This window comes from Lactuca saligna, chromosome 7, assembly GCF_052625555.1.
Source record: "Lactuca saligna cultivar CGN05327 chromosome 7, ASM5262555v1, whole genome shotgun sequence".
Classification (NCBI taxonomy): Eukaryota; Viridiplantae; Streptophyta; class Magnoliopsida; order Asterales; family Asteraceae; genus Lactuca; species Lactuca saligna.
The window spans coordinates 15,946,798-15,965,306 of NC_136423.1; the positions used below are offsets into that span (position 1 = coordinate 15,946,798).

The 18,509-nt window shown below is 28.0% G+C and overlaps 1 pseudogene; it reads right to left on the reverse strand.

The window, feature by feature from the left end:
* Positions 1-9,744: 9,744 nt before the first annotated feature.
* On the reverse strand, positions 9,745-18,509 carry LOC145006693 (homeobox-leucine zipper protein MERISTEM L1-like; annotated as a pseudogene).

Genomic DNA, 18,509 nt, shown 5'->3' on the forward strand with positions numbered 1-18,509 from the left:
TTTCCGATTGATTTCCTTTCCAAATATTCCATATATAAATACAATAAACATGGACCATGAGCCACTAATACAAAGTGGCAAATCATACAATATGAGATAAATATACTAATACCCCCACAATGTATCAGGGGGGATGATTTTGGACATTCATACTAGATCAAAAATATGAAAATAAGGTAATTTCATTATCAAGATATTTGCATGTTGTGAATTATGAAAATGAGGCCAAAGATAACTTTCTCCCAGGTAAAGTGAATATCAACTTTAATGTGTATTGTGCACTGATGCTGAATGAGATTATATGTCATATACACAATGTTGCATTATTAGATATTATCACAATACACAATCATTGATTTTGTATTTCTTGCAAAAGCTTGTATATCCAACATGTTTCACAATACCGATGTGATATTGACCCAATAATAATGTTGCATAGCTGGTCACAGCTGGTGTTCGTCGTTGTTTGGCGATTATCGACGATAAGCACTGGTCTTTGCGTCTCTGGTTTCTACGAAGGAAAGTTATTAAAGCTAATATGAAGGATCTTTGGGGAGGAAGATTGGTCCATATAATGTGGTGTTGATGTTGTGAAAGATTGCAAAAATCCTTTTCCTTCAAGAAGCACACACTGATTGGGTTTCCATGAACGTAGGCAAAAATGATTGGTTCCTAAGAAAATACGGACTTGATAATAAGATCATATTCTAGCATTTTTTTTTAGAAAAATGTAATATAATAAACCTCGTCTTTAGATCTTTTTTTAATGTTATAATGTTTTTTTTATTTTTTTTTATTTTCTACTAGTTTATAACCCATGAGAACCATAGTTATAAAATTTATTAAACTTTGATATTAAAAAATCAAAAGTATTAATCAATTATTTTAAATAAATGATTGCTTAAGAGGTATTTTTTAGTTATATAAAATTATAATCGTTGATTTAAATAAATACGGGAAGTTACATCACCTTATCATCTGTATTAATTTTATTTTACTTTTTAATATAATGTTATTAATTTAATATAATTAAAATGAAAAATTTTAAAATTTGAAATTTAAAATGGAGAATCAATTATTAATTTAAGGAAATTAGAATGAAAAATTTAAAATTTGAAATTTGAAATGAATAATTAATAGGTTGACAAGTGATATGATAGATGATATATCTACTCTAATAAATGATTTTTTTTGCTATATTTCATATTCTTATTCAATTTGTCAAATGTCAATTTATGGTTATTTTGAATTAATTTTTTTTTTCATATGTCATTTTATAGGTTTTTCTATTTTAATAAATTCCACATAGTATTTTAATATAATAATTACAATAAAGGTAGTAATAAATTAATATTAATTTCATTAATCAACTTTCCTTCTTATTTTAAAATTCCCAATTTTAAACTCATTAGTTTATTTTGTTTGTTTATTTAAATTAAAAAAAATAAAAAAAATGGATTTTAATATTTCATTATTTTTTTATTTTCTTATAAATCCAAAATTATTAAATATTTAAACCTTTATATTTAAAACTTTTAGTTAAGTCATGTAATATATGGGTCTTACACTTAGTAATATTAATGAAGAGATCTAATATTATAACACTTGTCAATCATTATATACTTATAAAGGAAACATTTTTCCTTTCACCATATTCGTTTGAAACTCCCATGTATTTTTTTCTTTCACCACATTAATTTGAAACCCCCATGACTTTTCAATTTCTTTCTAATAATATTTATAATTTTGTTAATTAAGTTAAACAAATATCAAATCAAAAGTGCAGTCATATATAAGCTAAATTTCAATATTAAAATAATATCTTTACTTCTACTTATAAGGTTTAGTTTTTTAACTTTTAACATATTATACTTAATTTACTAGTTTTAATATATTGTTAGATGTAAACCATTATCATTTTAAAGATATAATTCTGGAACAGTTTTTATAAAACACTTAAATTATTAATTTAAATATAACATTACACGGTCAACTTAAATATAAATTTTAGATTAACTTAAACAACCAAAATAATATATTGTAAATAGTTAAAAGTGATAAATTGTATTGTCTTTCTAATAATGATTATAAGTTGGTTAATAAGGTTAAATAAATATCAAACCTAAAGTGTAATTATAAGTCAACTAAAATTTAATTTTAAAATAATATATTTACTTCTACTTATAAAGTTATGTCTTTAACTTTTAACATATTATACTTAATTTATTATATTTAATATTTTGTTATATGTAAACCATTATAAGTTTAAAGCTACAACCTTTGAACATTTTGGATAAAATATTTAAATTGTTAACTAAAATATAACATTACAATGTCAACATAAATATAAATTTTAGTTCCATTTAAAAATAAAAAAACTATTTTATAAATAGTTAAAAGTGATAATTTGTAGTGATAAATGCAAAAACTAAATTGCAATCTCTTTAACTAAAATATTACTAAATATATTTTTATAATGGCTAAAAGTTCTCAAATGAGTAGCTTAAAATAACTTATAATAACAATAATTAAAAATAACTCTATATAAATGATTATATTGTTACATTTAAAATCAAAAAATAATGTTTGATGTTTTAAATAATTATAATGATGGAATTTAAAACATTAAGCAAATCAATTTTAAAAAATTAGAAGGAAGCAGTTTTCCTTTCACCACATTCATTTGAAACTCCCATGTATTTTTTCCTTTCACCACATTCATTTGAAACCCCCATGACTTTTCAATTTCTTTCTAATAATATTTACAATTTGTTAATTAAGTTAAACAAGTATCAAATCTAAAGTATAGTCATATATAAGCTAAATTTCAATATTATAATTACTTCTACTTATAAAGTTATGTTTTTTAACTTTTAACATATTATACTTAATTTATTAGTTTTAATATATTATTGAATGTAAACCATTATCATTTTAAAGATATAATTTTGGAACAGTTTGTATAAAACACTTAAATCATTAATTTAAATATAACATTACACAGTCAACTTAAATATAAATTTTAGATTAACTTAAACAACTAAAATAATATATTGTAAATAGTTAAAAGTAATAAATTGTATTTTCTTTCTAATAATGATTATAAGTTGGTTAATAAGGTTAAATAAATATCAAACCTAAAGTGTAATCATAAGTCAACTAAATTTTAATTTAAAAAGAATATATTTACTTCTACTTATAAAGTTATGTCTTTAACTTTTAACATATTATACTTAATTTATTATATTTAATATGTTGTTATATGTAAACCATTATAAGTTTAAAGCTACAACCTTTGAACATTTTGGATAAAATACTTAAATTGTTAACTAAAATACAATATTTCAATGTCAACATAACTAGAAATTTCAGTTCCATTTAAAAAACAAAAAAATATATTTTATAAATAGTTAAAAGTGATAATTTGTAGTGATAAATGCAAAAATTAAATTGCAATCTCAATTTAACTAAAATATTACTACACATATTTTTATAATGGTTAAAAGTTTTCAAATGAGTAGCTTAAAATAACTTATAATAAGAATAGTTAAAAATAACTCTATATAAATGATTATATTGTTACATTTAAAATCAAAAAATAATGTTTGATATTTTAAATAATTATAATGATGGAATTTAAAACATTAAACAAATCAATTTTAAAAAATTAGTTAACAATAATAACAAATATAAATAACATTAAACCATATATTAAATTTAATTTTATTCATGTATAACTCACGAGTAGAATCATTCAAACGATTGAGATTATGAAGTTATAATAGATGTATATATTATCATATAATTCAAAATAATCAATATATTGTTTGAATTTAGTATACAAACTATTATATCAAATTTAACAACAGTGTTATTATTATATTAAAAAAACCTATTTTTATAAAACTTCAACTATACAGATATTTCTACGCATTACAATGTTAACTTAAATATAAATTTCAATTCCACTTGAATAACCATAGAATATTTTGTAAATAGTTAATAGTGATAAATTGTAGTCATAAATACAAAAACTAAATTGTAGTATTAGATTAACTGAAATATTTCCTAAATATATATTTTTGTAATTTTTAAAAGTTTTCCAAATAAGTAGTTTAAAATAATTGTTAAGAACAATAATTAAAAATAACTCTATATAAATGATTATATTCTTACCTTTAAAAAAATGTTTGATGTTTTAAATAATTATAATGATAGAAATTAAAAAATTAAGCAAATAAATTTTAAAAAATTAATTGACAATAACAACTATAAATAACATTAAACTCTATATTATATTTAATTTTATTCATGTGTAAGTCATGGGTAGAAGTCATTCAAACGATTGAGATTATGAAGTTATAATAGATGTCTATATTACCATATAATTAAAAATAATCAATATATTATATCAATTTAGTATAAAGATTATTATATCAAATTTAACAACAACGTTATTGTTATATTGAAAAAACATATATTTATAAAGACTTCAACTATATAGTTACTTCTGCGCAATGCGCGGGCATTCGCCTAGTATGATAATAAACCTATTCATTTATTAGGATAAAAAGATTTGTTTTTGGCTATAAGAGAGGACGACACACGTGCATCCAAGACAAATGTTTTTCACAATGAATCTTAATCGTCTAAAAACCAAATGAGTGAAAAAAACAACAGGCTGACACTTGAGAGTTAGTTATTTTTTTCGTATTAAATCTTAACTATCCAATTTTACATATAAGCGACAACGATTTGTCAACGTGGTTCTTGTCGTATTTTTGTTTCTACACGATGAGACTTATATACATTGACACCCAGACCCACCCACCCCCACACACATGCATACACACACAAATATATATATATATATATATATATATATATATATATATATATATATACACACACACACACGCATATGTATGTATGTATATAAGAGAAAATGTCACTATAGCCCATTAATGTTTTCCTTTTGGTATGATTAGGCCATTTATTTGTTTTATTTGTTTATTTTTTGTGTGCAATAGGTCACTTAAGTTTTGTTGGAACTCTCAAGTAGGGGATTTAGACCAATTTTAGCAGGTTAACTGGTAATGGCTAGTGTACATGGATAAAACTTGTCGACGTGGTGGATAACTCTTCCCAAGTGTGTTTACAACACATCGATTCCAACTAGAAGGTTATTACCTTATTTTAATCATCATTTCACTCCTTATTCACTTATTGAGCTACATAAAAAAACCATAAGCATAGTGCATCGATGTTTTCGTCTTCTTCTTCGCCTAAAGTGATCCAACGACTAAGGATCATACCATATTAAGGAGATGCAACTGTAACTTAATCGCCATGTAACAAAGGTCGTGGATCTGGGAGAACCCTGGATGTCACTTTTGGATTTGTCTTAACTCACTAGTACGGTTTCAATTTTCATACATTAACTGAAATAAGATGTATTCTGGGTACGAAATGTTATTTATTTGATAAAACCCCTAAAGTTTCTGTATTCAAAACCGTACTTTGATGAACCTAAAATGTTGTTGGTTTTCTTTGCAAAAATGTACCTAATAAACCCTAATCCATGGTAATGTGTTTTTGAATGTATGAAAAGGGACATTAAGTGTAACATTCTGATTCTTGGAGGTAATTATATGTAATTTTTCACTTGAACTTCAGAAGTGACCACGTTGTGGTAAAGGCATCCCACGACATGGCATTGTAGGAAGGTTCGTGGATCATTTAGTGATCATCACGATGTGGCATTTATTGGCCACGACGTGGAGACCATATATCATGAAAACCCTAATTTCCAGGTTTTTAAAGGAAAGTGGGGGTGCTAGGGTTTGCCCATTTTCAACATCAATCACCCTCAAACCCAGAAACCCTAACCATATTCCTAATTGGTTCTCTTGTACTCATTTTAGTGATCTTGAGGTAGTTTTGAAGAAAAAAGAAAAAGATTTGGTGCTTGGTTCAACAAGTGATCATTTCTGCATTTGGTGTGCATCTTCAGGACTCCTTGTAAGTGATCAAGCTTCAACCTTTTTGTGTTCTTCTTCACAGATCTAGCTTTTGCAGCATGATTGGAACTTTTTAGAGTAATTCGAGCTATATTAAGAGATTAAATTTCCAACTTTATCCATTAAGGTGGTCCAAACCACCTTGATCTAGACTTTAAGTCTTAAAAGGACCCAAAAATTCATCTTTCTCAACTTAATCCATCAAGTCCAAGTCTCCAACTTTCAGATCTAAATCCATAAGATGTCTAGATGGATAAAGTTTCCAACTTTATCCATAATAATCCCATAGTCCTTTAAGATCTAAACTTTATTGCACCAAAATAACCTAAAGGACCAAGATAACTTGCATGGATAAAAAGGAAGGCAAAAGTTCATATTTTCCTAGTCCATGACGTCCAAGAAACACTCCAAAGTAATCAAAAGGCGTTGAAGTCCACTCAAATCCAAGATCACCCATAAAATGGTCGAAAAGTCTCAAAAACCACATATGAAGAGATTTAAAGAACAAAAGAGCAAGATTGGAACGTTATACTTACAATAATCCAGAAATGTTGTGTCGTTGATGGATCCTAGCTTGAAGCATCATTCATTGCAACCAATAAAAACCTCCTTAATCTTTGTGTTTCATCAAAATATTATAAAAACCATTCAAAAGATGAGAGAGGAGAGAGGAGTGGCTTAAATCTTGAAGGTGAAGGCTAGGGTTTCTCCTAAAGGGTCTTAGTGTTGGTGGAGGCTGATAAAATGTACAAAAATTTTGAACATTAAGCTTAAACATGATGAAAACCCTAAAATCATGGGTTAGGACTAACACGTCACCTCCTCATTATCTCGACTCAATACTCTACGGTTACTACCACCTCGTGGTCCGAGTCATCATGCTGTGGTGACCACCACCTCTTGGTCCCGTCACACCATTCCGTGGTGATGGTTTTCGACTAAATCATATCCCTCTTCAAACAATCATAGGTTCTTCATTGCAACTCTGTTTTCAGCGATCCTTATATCTACGAAAAGGTATTGACAAGACCCACACTTCTATCTACTTAATTTTGGCTTAACAAATGCTGAACTAAACACCATAATCCATAAAGGAAGGCCGAAACATTACTTTCCCATTTTCCCGTTTGACCCCAAAACACAAAACCAAGGATTAGATCATATAACCAATATTATCAACATCCAATAGGTTCTAAACTCTATTCCTTTGAAGCCCAAGGCTTTTACTTGGACCATTTATGGTCCACAATCCTGAAAGAATAGAGAGTGAAGCATCAGTATGAAATATATATATATATATATATATATATATATATATATATATATATATATATAATCTGGCATCTTCGTAGTAGCTTGATTTTAATATCATTGCTAAAATCACACCGTATTTCTTTTTAATTTTGATTTACATTCAAGTGCTTGAGAGGTTATGAATTGTGGTTGTCATACTCATGGTTAATGCATAAATGATAAATATGCTAGCTTACCCTTTTTAGGATTTTGGTTAATATTTTTGGTTTCAAAGTTACAAATTAGTTATAATCTGCAATCTTTAGTATTGAGAATCGAACATTCTTTGCCCATATATTCGTAATGCATTAGTAAATATAGCTAATGAATTAATGTGAAGCTTTTTGAAATAGAAGAAGCATCATTAATTATAGGTATGACTTTTCACACTTATGTACCCACAAACTAGGTTATAACATATGTACTACTGATAATATTAAAATTTAAATAATAAATAAAACATTTTATTTAATGATAAATTACAAACAAATATTTATATATAGTATGTATATTGGTAAACTTATAACGTTCCATTATGTATAAATAATATTTTAAATGTATACAAATTTTAAATAATTTTCAATTTGGTGCCAAAATGACGATTGCTAAATTTTTTTTGGCTACAAACTATATATATGAGCTATTTATATAGAATAGATGAAAATATATGAACCTATTCAAATTGAAAATAATTGTTCCCTAATTAAATTATTGAAATTTGGTTTAGAAGAATAAAAATCAAGGACATTGATTTATTCATGATTTATTGTCTAATAGCTTTCTTAATTTCGGGTTTGATATAGTAAAATATAAGGGGATTTGAATTTAAATAAGTTTAAAAAGTATTATATTGCTTAATATTAGGGGACTTGAAATTTGAAAGACAAACAAATAGACTTTAGAAAAGATTTCACGTGTACAACATATTGTTTGATAGAGTGATAAGTACCATATTTAAGTTTTGTTTATAATAAGAGGTAGATTATCTTTCAAACTTTGTGAGAACTTTAGTATGTGATGTTAAACTACATGTTGCAGATGGAACCGAGTCTTGATGTTATTCTCGTGTAAGAAAGCCATGGAGATTTGATATATATATATATATATATATATATATATATATATATATATATATATATATATATATATATATATATATATATAATTATGTTGGAATTCTTTTTTTTTTTAAACGCCATTGAAGACTTTATTTTTCTAATAGCTGGTTTCAAGGATACCACCATTAATACTCGATTTGTCAATTTTCATACAGATGTTGTTATGTGGAAGGTGACATGCAAAAAAATTTATAAAAATGTTAATGGATGTTCAAGCCCAAATCACCCTTTATCGTTTATTGATATTGAATCCCTAATTACATTCATCGCTTATGAAGGTTAAAAAAGGAAAATGGAAATGGAACAAGGATTAGAAGATGAAGAAACATCTCAAATCATCTTTATTGGAAAGGTTTGACTATTTTTTTTACCATATTCATCATAATTTGTATTCAAATATGTTGAATTTCGCAATTTTAATAACTTAACATGCTATAAAATGTTTGTTTTTAAAAAATTGCAAAATATTAGAGGCATTGGAGTGCACCACACCATAATATAGGCATCAAATGATGAATGTTGGAGGCATCCTACATGGTGTCTATGTGGCACCAATTGTGAAAGTCAATTCAAGGCACCAAAACCTTTAATCTAACAAAATTAAAAATCATATATATATATATATATATATATATATATATATATATATATATATATATATATATATATATATATATATATATATATATATAAAGTGAACTTGAAATTTATTTCCCAACATAAGTATCTAACCAAGGAATAGCTAAACATTGGATACAAGTGCTAAGCCGGAAGTAAGAGTTGTTGCATGTAGCTTAATCCAGGTTACCAGTTTAATTCTAATCCAGACAACACAAAAGACGGAAAATCTCTAATGAAACCCAACAGAAAAAAAAGCGTTTGGGAATTTTAACTAGTATTTAATCGACAAGGTCTAAATTTACTCTATAATCTTCAAGATATGCAAAGTCAATACCCGAACATTGATAAACCTTGAAAAATTCTAATGGAAGGATCGTTCTGGTTCGTTCTTGACTTCTTTCATCTATTCTTAATGATAACAGAGAAATTTTCGCCTGCAAAGATGTTTTCCCCTTTCCTTCACACCACTGCAAGGTACATAAATTCAGAGATATAATCAAAACATAATGTTATAACCCCAATTAGTATGTGACTGATAAGGTATACACCACGCGTAGGAGTAGCCACATCAGTGCAACACCCATCCACCACCACCAGTACACTATTTGGGTTAACCTAATTAATGCGTGTTAAAAAAATGAATACTTTGAGATCTGATGTAACCAAGTGAGGTTGATGGCTGTTTTACCTTATTAAATCCCCATTGCTTTACTCATATTAGAAGCTACTGCAACTTTGATTCTTTCAACCGTGGACTTAATAAGACTATTAGCTATTGCCACCGATCCTAGTGACAGTTTGGATGTAGGATCCGAATCTACTAAAATCTGGAATGCGATGGTGAGTAATGATCCACCAGTTCCACTAACAAGAGCTCCTCCTTCATCATCTACTAGTCCATCAGGAAGTATGGCAAAACCAGATGGAAGCAACGCAAACATAATCTGGATCACCTCCATTTAATGCAACATTCATCACACCAATATCCACTGGTGCATATATAACATATGAACATGTAGAATCGGTTGTACTCTCTTGTAGGATGAGAATGTTGCTCTGACTTGAATTGGCACTCTACAAGGTAAACAACGTGAAAGTCATCTGATTAATAAATTGGAAATTGATTAAGATGTTTAATTTTAGACCTTACATTAACACGCAAAAGGGAAACACAATTTCCTGGATCACGGCCGTTGGCAATGTGTGCGATTTCTTCAACATGCCCACAATTCGAAAGGATGTCCCACTGGATGTATAAAATAGAATTAAAGAGATAATTTCATATGAATATATATAAGGTTTTATATTAAAGGCTAGCTGCATAATTACCTCATTCCTAGAGTTCTCATCACGGAGAAAATTGAAAAGCTATTTTGGGTGAACTGGTAACCAAAATGAAGTTGCAGCACTTAGCACAATACCAGAAGGCCTGCCTGGATCATCTACACTCTTTCGGGTCATTACACGCACATCATCTCCTCCACTACCAGATAAACTTGTCCATGTGTGAGCAGTCGAAGCACCAACCCCACTACAGAAGCTCAAAACCATTCTTTCTGCTAACTTTAACATACTCTTTCGCCCTTTTGGAGACGTTATAACTATAAAAAGAATGAATAGGATAATCAATAATTGATTTTATTAAACGATACTAGAAAACATCTTTAATCAGATACTAGGAAAGATATGATTGTGAACTAGGACACTTGCCTCCAACATCTCCTGCAGGAATATTGCTAGCCATTGCACTTGCAAGTCGTTCACTTTGTCTATCTAATGTGGCTACCCATCTTTTTTCACCAAATGCAAGACCAGAGTTTACTAGTACCTTATAGATATCATGAACGTCCCCATTATCAACTTCAACATGTTCAATCCAAGTGACCTGGAAAACAAAAACTAGACATGATTTGTGAAATCCGTTTACTTCATCAAAGCTAAAATAATACATTGATTGAAGCTAGAGAGTGTACCTTTGAGTAACCATTAAGAAGTTCTTGAATCAAGCAGCCAGAGGGCCTTCTCCTAAATCTTGAAATTGACGATGAGCCCATATTATCCATGGATACATCAACAACCGCCCACGTCCCATCACCATGTTGTTTACAATACCGAACGAAATAGTTTTCTCGTGTTGGAACGAGTGGTGAAGGAATCTGATATTCAGCTCTCATCTAGACAAAAAAAAAAAAAAAACTATTTAGAACAGTATAGAAATAAATACAATTGGGGTTTCATTGTATAGCTCACTACAACAAATACAAGTATACTACACTTCATTTCTCCACTATTTATCTTGACATGCAGATACAGTAATCTTTTTGATACTAAACATATGTGAAAAATACTTCCTTAAGTACTGTTACATCTAAATATACATATGTAAAAATAATAATTACTAAAGCCACATGTTCTCGCAATAGGCCTTTTGAAATTGGCTAATGAATATGTTTCTGGGGAAAATTTCACAATGACCATTTTTACAACCTACTACGAGTAAATATCTTAGTTGTTTATTACCAACATTCAACAAAAACCGATACTCCTTTATAGCTAGGCATTGACATGTGAGTTGAATTCTTCCTCTTGAGGAGTAATTTTGTTTCTTATTGGTTTCCAAGTCTTAAGGATCACGAACTAAATATCCTATTACTTTTCTTCGTACTTATCATCCTACCAATGTAAAATTACCTACCAATGTAAAATTATGACAAATATCTTTTAAACATGGGTGTATTTAGAAAAAAATACAAAGGTTTATATATTTCAGAAATTTAAATTTATATGAAAAATTAGAAAAATATTGAATTAATAAAATTGAATTGTTTTTTCTCTTTTAAAGATAAACAAATAATTTAGATAAATAAATAAAATAAATTAATAGAGCCTTAATTTAGAAATTTAGAAATTAGAAGGTTAGCTCATTAATAAAATTGATATTTATTTATTATTACATTTATTCTAAATATTAAATTATATATTATGTGAAGTTTAATAAAATTAAAAAATCACAAAATGATATGAGGAAAAAATAATAATATAAAATAACCACAAAATAAAATTTTAAAAAAATAATAAGAGCATGACATGTGGCAAAAATATCTTTATCTATTAGAGTAGATTTTATCAAAATGTGACTCGTGTCACATTGTATATGGGTAGGAAGACACTAGAAAGAAAAATTAGGAGGATATTTAATTTCTCATACATTGCCACTGTTTGGTAGCTAATTATTAGTCTTTACATTATTTTAAGATTAAACTTTGTTAGCTGATAAATATAGCCTTAGATTAATTGTTCTAATCTTCTTATAATAATAAGTTAGGTGTAACATCCATATATTATATAGATTTATTTAGAAGAAAATTAAATATGAAACTTTAAACATTTGTTTAGTTGAATTTATAAGAAAATTAAATATCGAATTATCAAAATTAAAGTATTTTTTCTTTTATAAATTTAAATAAATAATTTACATAAATAAACAAATGAAACTAATAAGACTTTAATTTAAGAATTTTAAAATTAAAAAGTAAGGCCACTAATAAAATTGATTTTCATTTATTATTATTTTTATTGCAATTATTTCATCTAAAATGCTACGTAGAATATAGTAAAATACAAAAAAAAAAAAAAAACATAAAATGATATGTGAAAAAAGAAACTAATTTAAAAAAACCAAAAAATGATATACGAAAAAATTTCTTTATTTATTAGAGTAGAATAATAGTTTTTATTGTCCATTGTCACTTTCTCATAATTTACTTTTTTTTTTTTTTCAAAATTTCTATAAAATTGACATTTGTCATTTTCTCATCATATTTTTTTAAAGTATTGATGTTGATAATAGTTTGGTAAATATTTACTTATTTATTATTATTATTATTATTATTATTATTATTATTATTATTATTGTTGTTGTTGTTGTTCTTTTTTTTTTTTTTTTTTTTTTTTTTTTTTTTTTTTTGTTTTTTTTTGTTTTTGTTACTACGCAATTATTTAAATTTGTCTTTAATAATTTTCAGTTAACATTACCGAAAGTTAACTGTATTTCTTTAATTAAATCCTACAAAATCATGTTTACTTAACTAATAATTGAAAACAATTGATTAATAATTATGAGTTTTTACTATAAAAAATTAATTATTTTTATAATTGCGGTTCTTACAGTTATGAGCTAGTCACACTGTATTTAAAGTGCGTTCTAGTTTTTCTCGCATGGGTTTCCTTCCAAAATTTCATGTTCTGGTTCATCTAGTTGATTCTCTTTATCTAGGGATGTCAAAAACCATGGTGACGCTCAATTTCAGTACGAAGGGTATTTAGCAATGTTTTTGGGATATGGGGGAGCGACAGAGACAGGACAGAATGGGGAGCCCCGTTTGAATACATGTCCCCCACTCCCCACCCCCCATATATATATATATATATATATATATATATATATATATATATATATATATATATATATATATATATATATATATATATATATATATATATATATATATATATATATAGTCAAGATCAAATAAGAAAGAAATTTTTGGTAGGAAGGTAAAAAGTTTTTTTCTACATATTTTTTTTCGTGAACAAACAAAATGAATCATTAGATGATTCACAAGAAAAAATTATTAAAAAAACATCTCGATGATTCATTTATACAATGATTTTGTTGTTATTCATTAAAATTATCATAAAAATGAATTTTTTTCTTAATTTACTTAAAAATGAATCATAAATATATTTTTTTGGGAATTTTTTCTTTGTGAATAATCTTACAAATGAATCATCTAGTGATTCATTTATTTTGTTCATCAAAAAAATATGTAGAAAAAAAACTTCTTAGCTTCCTACCAAACTTTTTTTTTTACCGGACATATATATATATATATATATATATATATATATATATATATATATATATATATATATATATATATATATCGTTTGGCATTCTCCACCGCTGAGGATTAGGGTACTAATCGGAAATTTAGGATTTATTGGCTTGGGGGCGGGGGGGGGGGGGGGGGGGGGTTAATCGGTCAATAAAACAAAAAAAAAAAAAAAAAATTCGAAAAAAATGTCAAAATTAAAAAAAAAACTTTTTAAAAAATATTCAAAGAATAAAAAAATTTTACTCCAAAATTTTCAAATTTTCAAAATTTCAAATATTATACCAAAATGTTCATATTTTTGTATTTTCAAAATTTCAAATTACAAACTTTCTTATTTTCTAATTTTGAAGTACTTGTTTTTCTTAAGATATATTAATATTTGATTAATTTTAATATTTTATTAATAATTTATGGTCCGCGGTTAAACCCCGATTAATCTCCGCCAAGACCGATTATCCCCTTAACACCAGTCGACCGTCGAGCTATAAACGAACGATTTTTACAACCTTTATATGTATATATAATAATAATAATAATAATAATAATAATAATAATAATAATAATAGTAATTACCTTCTATTTAACTATATTTATTTATAAATAGAAATATTAAAATTAGAGTACTCATTGTCTACTTTATATATATATATATATATATATATATATATATATATATATATATATATATATATATATATATATATATATATATATATATATGAAAAGTTAGTGTATTAGGTAAGGTTAAACAAACTAAATGAGTGAAAAATATGATAAACAAGGTTAAAGTGAGAATTTAGGGCCAATCAGGGTTAACAGGAAACAAGGAGGATGAGGGTGATCTTGAAATTCAGGTTCACGGTTTGGGGTTGGAAAACGAGTGTGTTATCATAGGCAAATTCTTGAAATGTGTTAAATCAAGATAATATCAATTTTCTAAGCCTACATAGGTTTCCTTCATTTGATTTCTTTCTTAAACATGCAAAGGTTTTGTCAATTTATCCTACACCGATGCAGGTTTTGTTGATTTTCTCTAAGCATGCGTACTTTCAAATTAGTTGTCTTTTATACCTTTTAAGGTGTCATTGAGAAAATGACTTCAATGAAATATGATCTGCCACTATTAGATTGTGATACCAGTTTTTCTTTATGGTAAGTTAAGATTAGAGCATTAGTGACTTAAACAAATTATGATGATTCATTGAATTCTTTTTAAAGCCAAAAATCAAATCAGACTAGACTAAGAAAAAAGAGAAATATTATAAAGACCTATTTCAAATTCAACTTCATTCTCCCAACATTCTACAAGCAAGAAGTTCTAAAGGAGAATTTTGAAACTGCTTTTTGGCTCAAACTGAAATCTATATGGATGAAAAAAAAAACTTACCAATTAAAATGCATTTATAGCACAAGTTGTTTCTATACAAATTACAAGATGAATGAAACCTTATCATTCATATTTTTTGATTTCAAAGGGAAAATTTCCAATGTGGAAATGATGGAAGTGAGGTATAATGAGGAACATTTGGGTTTGCTTTTGTTATTTCATTATCGTGATCATATTCTAATTTCAAAAACACCATACTTTATAGTTGTTACCCGCACTCTCAGTGAAGTTTATTAACCTTGTATGCTAAGGAAAAATATGAAACAAATGATACTTTTCGATGAACCTGACATGCAAATATTATAAATAAAAGGGCGAAACTTAAATAGATTCAAGGGTAAAGAAGATGACAATTCTACAAACTAAGTTTATGAAGTTCTAAATAAGAGGTTTTTGTTGTTATTGTTGGATATACCAACATTGATGATGAATATTGGTTCTTGATTGTGATTATACTTACCTTATGTGCTAACATAAAGAATGGTTTACCACCTTAGGACGATTTCAAAAATCAATTGATTATGAAAACGGTTTTCAATGAGGATGAGATAACGGTCCTATCGGCTATCTTCAACCACGCCGTCGTAAATACAAAAGTAAAACAATACCCCCTACTTTTCCACTTTAGTGTAATTCTTGCATAACTCGTCTCCAACCGTTCTAAACGATGGTGTACACTGGCTTAACTCTAGAAAATCTAACATTTAAGGGCCGATATAGAGACTACAAGATTCCTAGAGATTACTTTACCTTTTTTGACCCTAAACCCTAAACCCTAAACCTTAAACCTTAAACTCTAAAATTTGATCCTAAACTCTAAACCTTAAACCCTAAACTCTAAAATTTGATCCTGAAAGATGAATGGATTGGAAGAGAAGACATCGCTTTTATGCTTCGTCTGAATGGGTGATATTTCTTGTAGTGACATGTACCGATCAATTTGATTAATCGGTCTACACTTTTAAGTCTAAGATTCGGAAGTGATTGTGAAGCATGTATTTCACAACATTTTAAATTTCAAATATAATATGGCTAAAAATATCTAGAATCAATTGAATTATTGCAGTAGATCCACAAGACATTTGATGACTTATTTCTTACCACTTGAAGAGCTCCATTATAATTACCAGCCACTCCGGTTGAAAGCACTTCTAAAGTCATTGCTCTTGAAACAATGCCAGAAAACACATTTGACCATTGATGCTGAAAAATCATGGTTAGATTAGTGAGGTGATTCATAACGGATATAAAAGTAACCACAAAAAGATAGCATGTTTAGTAAATATATACCACATCCATTAGAATTTCCACAACAGTCATATGATTCATGCTGACGACCATCGATTCTCTTGAAGCTTCAGATTTGAATCCCATTAGTTTCGGTCCAATGCCTCTAGGAAATGACCGCACATACTCATCTTCGCTTAAAATCTCATGAGAGTTATTTGATGTTGGAACCCACAAGGGCTCGCAAACCTGAGCCTTTCTAACTAGTTCCTCCATGGCTGTAACAGCTAGATCAATGATAATAGGTTTCTCAGTCTCAGTAGGGCCAGCTAAGGACTGAAGAAGGTCGTTTTCACCAAACATCTCGCCTACTATCCCTTGTTGTGGACTAAAACTAGCCACAGGTAATTCAAGTGAGCGAAGGGGTCCTTGAGACGATGCATCAGGGTTAGAGAGCATTGGCTTGCCAATATACTTGGCAGCAATTCCTGATATCCTATCAATCTGTTAAAAAATCCAAAGAAATAACTTTGGTATGTTATAAAAATAGCACATACTATGCTTAAACTTGTGAGGAAAATATTATTTCTTAGGGTAAAATCTAACATACCTCTTCTCGTAGACGAGCATTTTCAATCTTCAACTGTTGTTCATCAAAATACATCTCACCAATAGCAGTTGGGCCTCCACAGTTAGGACACATGGCGTTTGCAAGGGCTTCCTTGTACCGTACGTTCTCTGCCTGGAGCTTTTCATTTTCATTCCTTAGCTTAGAGTTATCAAAGCGTTCATGTTGAGCCTAAAAATATAAGTGCAAATACAATCAACATTCGACTAGGTGTGTTCCATCACAAATAAATTAATAACAAGTAATTAATAAATTGTATATATTCATTACATGAGAGGAAAAAAGGTTAAAACAGCTAGCTAATTAGTGTCGTTAGTTATTATACATTTAGAAAATTGCAACTATTTAAACCAATTGATGTCTGATTACCAAAATTAATAAAGGATCATGGATGTATATATCATCATAAATAAAATTTCTCCATATAGGACCAACTGACTCGGATACACCCGTTCAAGATTTATTCCTGTGTACATATTATATGCTTTGAACAATATGGAAATTCCTATATTGAGCCTCTCAGCTCTAATAGACAACCAACTATACAAATTACTAAAGAGATCCAGGATCATATTATAGTCACCTATGCAATTAAATTGTATAACATAAACCAAAAAAAAGTTGTACAAATCACATAGCAACTACTTCTTTGAACCTTATAGTACAAATTTGTGTTTTTATGCAAGTTACTTACCTTCATTTGTGTTCGTTTGTTCTGGAACCAAAATTTAACCTGCAAAGGCTCCAAGGATAGTCTTCTTCCAAGTTCCTTTCTTTGCTTATCATCGGGATGGGGGTACTCTTTGAAAAACCTACAAGTATATGAATTAGTATAAAGGTCAACAACCGAAAAGAGTAATTCAAACTTCTCTCCTAAAAGGAGTCAAGGAAGGATTAATAACATGTATAATCTGTACTCACTTCCTTCCAAATTTGTATTTAATACAAATAATTTTTATGATTTCAGTAAAAAAAACACGAAATTAAAGAATTTTATCCGTTACTACATACCTGAGCTGGGTTCGAACCACACCCATTAGAGTGAAACCAAAAAAAATGAGATATTCAAGATTAGGGTAAAAGAATAACTCACGCTTCCATTTCCTGGATTTGAAGCTGAGTATGGCGATGGTAGCGTTTCTTTTTATTGGCATGTTGACTAGGATCTTGATCATCGCCTGAAACGGCTTCCATGATATCGTTCCCTGATTTACTATCAAGATAGTCATCTCTGAGCCTAAGAAGATTATTTTCTTGGGCTCTATGACTCATATCAAGAGGATGATGATGATTTTCAATCATGTTTGGCTGAAACAT